Below are 5373 nucleotides of genomic sequence, written 5' to 3'. Positions count from 1 at the left end.
ACAACAAGAGGTGGAGGGGGGATTGGCAACTGGCATTTGTTTAGAGTGAGTGCTAGCTCTTCGGGCACGCTATTCATGTCATTGATCAGTAACCACCCCACCATGTGATGGGATACTTTAGCATCATATTGGACATTGTCAAACATGAGTGCACCCATCCTCAGATCACGAGGGAGATAGCGACATGGGGGGTGACAATGGGGCCACTTGAGGTTTGGCTTAGATGGACAGGTTTAGAGATGATGCCCTAGGATGAGAGGCTACAGGCATGAGAGGATCCTAGGTATACAAAAGTGTACATATGCTGGTGGGAGGCCCATAGACCATTTCAACTCAACATTCCTAGAGTCCTAGAGCCAAATGAGCTCGCACCATCGATAGATGAGGTTGTTGGCAATGAGGGGGATGCACTAGGAGAGGGGAGGCTGCCAAAGGGGGGAGAGGACTGAGATAGGGAGAGCTAGGGGAGAGAGACAGGTGTTGAGGAGAAGGGGTAGGGGATAACAGGTACCTCAATTAGAGGTGCCTTTATAGGTGTAGACACCAACAAGGTAGATATGAGCATCATCGTAGGATTAGGGTGTAGGAGATGGGGCCAAGCCAATGGACATATTGATTGGAGAGGGAGAGTAGGAGGGGGGAGATGGAGTTGTAGGGGGATAGAAGGAAGGTCAAATACATGTTTCATAGGCTAACTATGATCAGGTCATATTATCTTGGGACACAGAGTGGGCGAGGGCATTGAGCTTAGAGGACCAACTAGCTACTGAGAGGTACTGGATTGACCAAGAGAGAGCCTAAGCAAATAGTCTCTAGGAAGAGGTGGATCAACTGAGGGGAGGGCGATGCTTTGAGAGAGGATCTGCAAATTTCCATCTCTAAGAGGGACAACCTATAGGTGTAGTCAGATGAGTTAGAGAGGATGTTGGAGGAGGCACATAGTGCGGGTGCCATAGGGCAACTTTGAGAGGATATGTTATAGATGGATGATGAGTTGGATACCCTCTTAGCCTGATTGAGTAGAGCAAAGTCAGATGCCACTAGACTCAGGAGTGAGAGAGATGTGGCCCAAAATTTTTTGGCTCCTGACGGATTAGGGGCCCTCCTATTAGAGATCTCAAGGGCAAGACAACAAGTAGAGAGGATGGGGAGAGAGATTCAGTACTACCGAGATCTTTACCATCAGGTTGTACTTGGGGATCATTTAGCACCCTCCTATGCAGAGAGAACTCGATCATAGAGGATGCAAAGCCAACAATCAAGTTCCACGGTGGGGATGAGGGAACCACGACCAACACCAAGTGGTCCCTCAGGTTCAAGAGCATGAGGAGGAGGTGATAGAGAGAGCACAATCTAGTGCTTTATGATGTATATGTGACATATTTTTTACCCTTTAGGGCTAATAATTGTACTATAGATGGACACATTGATTTTTGATATATATGAGATGGATGCAATCTTGGTGACGAGATACATGTGTATTTATCGTGGATTGTATATAGACTATTATTTATTTATATGTGATAGATGATGATTATTAGTTTATGATATGAAGATGCATGTGATCTAACTTATTTGTGATGCAAGATGGATGGGCATGATATATATGATGAATACTAAGAGGGGGGGGTGAATTAGTATACCTAAAAACATTACACTTAAACACTTAAACAGTCTAAAGATAAACCGGTAAAACAGTTTAACAAATAGATCGGTTATCACACATGCAAACCAAAATGCAAATAAAGCATTCACCCACAAAAGCAATACAACCATAACACAAGATATTTGATGTGGAAACCCAAATGGGAAAAACAACGGTGAGATGGAACTCACAAGTCACTATCTGCATAATAGAAACCGGACTGATTAAGGTCTTACAATGTTCTTCACTAGAACAGATCCTGTTAGGAATCTCAATCTCTGTTAGGAGATAAGTCCGATCAAGGACTACCTTGCTAGAGGATTTTAGATTCACAGAGGTGAACCACCTTGTTAGAGGATTTTACAAAAGGCTTTTGGGCCTACCCGGTTAAGGGCTACAGACTTGTCAAAGATGTGAGTAATCAACAAGTGTTTGATCTATCTAATAGCACAGATTGCTCGATTAGATCCTTGATAGCTCGTTCTTAATGCACTCCCGCATTACTTCAATCTTCTACACATTCATATTCTCTCCAACTACTCAACCTCCTTAAACCCTAGGCACAACATAGACTATCACAACAACAATAACAACAACAACCTAAAACCCTAGACATGATGTCCTTATAAAAGAAAATGATTTCATGTTGATCCAATGGGATTGCATTACAATTTCCTAGGTTCAATGAACCTGGACATACTAGGTAGTACGTCACAAAAAACATCGCTACAGTGTCGGCACCGTCAAACAATCAGTGGATTGGTAACTCATCACAAAATTCCAGTTGGTAACTCATCACAGAGTATTACCGATTCATACAAAATACTGGTTGTCAGTTTATCAAAAATGAAGACTGGTAGAAATGTGTTATGCCGCTTTAATCCCTTGTACCACTTGGTATCCACGAACCGCTTGGGGTCAACATGCTGCTTTAGACCGGTAAACACATTATGCAAAATAGTCTAAAGACTATAATACAACATACCTACAACATACCGGTTGGAAAAAATACCGGTTGTGCTCTAACTCATACATATAAAGAGAATCTTAATGCAAGTGTGTGTCCATCAATGACAATCACAACATGAACATCAAGAATGGCAACAATCTCCCCCTTTGGCATTAATGGCAACACTTAGGAAAATAAAATTTTGACATCTAAGTGTTTTACAACAAAAACATGCCATTAGCAAAATTGCTCCCCCTAAGCATATACACTATCCCTTAATCAATACAATGTATAGAAATTTTGCATACATAGCATAAACATTGAGATATCAGAGAAGATAGCATATATCAAAGCATATAGCAAAATTCTAAATACTAGATACTTCTCCCCTATACTTCTCCAAAATAGAATACTTGTCCCTCTTTGCCAACAATGACAAAGTACTGCTAAACAACCCTGTTTCCATTTGATATATAAAAATAATAAAAGTTTATGATAACAAGGACTAGTACTTGTCAAAAATAGATTTATAGTCCTGTAAGAATTGCTTCATTGATAGAGACCAGGACTCAAGTAGGGAGGTGGCCACTTCTTTCTCGGTTTGCATCTGGGAGACCTGTTCTTCCATGGCATCAACTGTGCTCATCTCTTGTGTAACTGTCAAGGCATCCAGGTTCCGATAACACTTCTGAAGAATTTGCAGACGTGGAAGTAAAACCAGTTGTAGCTCCTGCAAATCTCTAGACCGTGTGCTAATCTCTTGCTCCATTTTGGCTGACTGGATATGAAACCGGTGAACAATTTGCCCATAAGTTGCAAAGGAATCATAAGGTGGCTTGAATGTGCTTAGGTAAGACTGTAAGTCTATTTGAAGCTTTTGCTTCTGAGCTAGCACATCATCATAGAACAGATGGGGTTGACAGATTTTTCTAAGTAGCAGATTTCCCTCATTTAAAGCGTCCCTTATATCCTTTTGGTCTTTCTGCAGTTCAGACCGAAGCTCATTCAACTTCTTTACTAGAGCAATGTTAAGAGCTTTTTGATGCTCTTTCTTGACACTTGCCTCAACTGCTTCTTCCAGGCTCTGCACCTGATCATCCACTACTGTGCATAGTAGCTTAAGCTTTGCTAGTGATGATTCAGTGTTGGGAAGATTTGTACCGGGTATCAAACTGATAAGTGTGTCCACAGCCGCTTGAATTATATCATGCTCCTTCTTCCTTCGAATGATTTCAAGGCACTCTTGAGCAACCTTGATGCTTTGCATTAGCTCCGATTCACTTGCAGACTAGAGATCTATAGGACTGGAGAGGTTAGCTGGTTTGGCTTGACTCTCGGTTGCCTTCGGAGTCTCCATATGAGTGCTCTTCGCCACTTCTCCTGCCTTGTCCTCTTCTGCTTTCTTCTTCTTCGCTTCTCTCCTCTTCTCTGCTTCCTTGTCCTCCTCAGCCTTTTGCTTTTCTAATTCCTTCTTCTTTTCCTGTTCCTTATCTTCTTTTTCCTTCTTCTTCCTCTCTGCTTTCTTCTTTTTCTCATGTTCCTTATCCTCCTCTTCTTTCCTTTTCTTTTCATCTTCTTGCTTCTTTTTCTCCTCTTCATCCTTCTTCTTCTTCTCCTCTTCATCTTTCTTCTTCTTCTCCTCTTCATCTTTCTTCTTCTTCTCCTCTTCATCTTTCTTCTTTTTCTCTTCTTCCTTCTTCTATTTCTCTTCATCCTTTTTCCTCTTCTCTTCTTCTTCCTTTTTCCATTTTTCTTCTTCATCCTTCTTCCTCTTCTCTTCTTCTTCCTTTTTCCTCTGCTCAGCCTCTTTCTTTGCCGCTTCTTGTCTATCCTCATCTTTCTTCTCTTGTTTAGCCTATTGCTCTTGACCTGTTGCCTCAGATGGTATCTCCTGGGTAACATCTTCTCCGTCTAGGGCATCGACATCAATAGTGTCGACCGGTTCATCAATCGGATTTCCTTCATCATCAAATGCTTCATCTAGTTTGAATATAGCCAGTTCTTTCTCATCTTGCCAGTTGGCTTCAGCCAATCGATGGATCTTCAGAGCGTCTAAGGCACGATGTGTGTATCCTTGAGCACTTCCTTACCTTTTCCTTCTATTAACATGAGTCTTCTTCTTCTCATGAAGAAAAGACCTTTGTATTTGTTCATTACATCGAACAGTTCAGAATTTGATATATTAGGAAAGTGTTTAGCAAAGACTTTTTCTCTCATTTCCTATTCCCTCTCTGTGGCAATGCGCCATTTATTGTCTAAGGACTTATACAAAGAATCCGGTGTTTTAGATCTAATTTCTGAAGGGGATCGGTCATTAATACATAAATATTGAATTATTTCTTTTTCCACTGCCTCCTTTTTATCATCATTAAAGTCATCAAAATAATCAGTTAAATCATTCAATACTTTTCTCCTAATGTTTTTGATAGTTCTTTGACAATGTGTCAAAGGTTTGTAGGAGGAGATATCTATATTTACCGGTGCTGATGATGCCGGTTCATTCTTGGTCTTCTTCTTTGCTTGACGAGTCTTCTTTGGTTTTTCCTCAGACAAAGTTTCCTCTGCGTTTGGAGAGGTGTTCCTTGTCTTCTTCTTTCTCTGGAACACTTTAGCCGGTGTAGCTTCTAGTTTCTTCTTAGCTGGTGATCGCTTGGTTACTTTGGGATTTGCAGTAGTAACTGGTGCGGATGCTGCAGGCACTACCTTTGCCTTCTTCTTTGCTGGTCCTTTCTCTCACTACTGGTGGTTCCTCAACCGGTGCTATCCTCTCTAGGTAGGT

Source organism: Cryptomeria japonica, chromosome 4, assembly GCF_030272615.1.
Source record: "Cryptomeria japonica chromosome 4, Sugi_1.0, whole genome shotgun sequence".
Taxonomy (NCBI): Eukaryota; Viridiplantae; Streptophyta; class Pinopsida; order Cupressales; family Cupressaceae; genus Cryptomeria; species Cryptomeria japonica.
Note: the sequence above shows the minus strand (reverse complement) of the source record.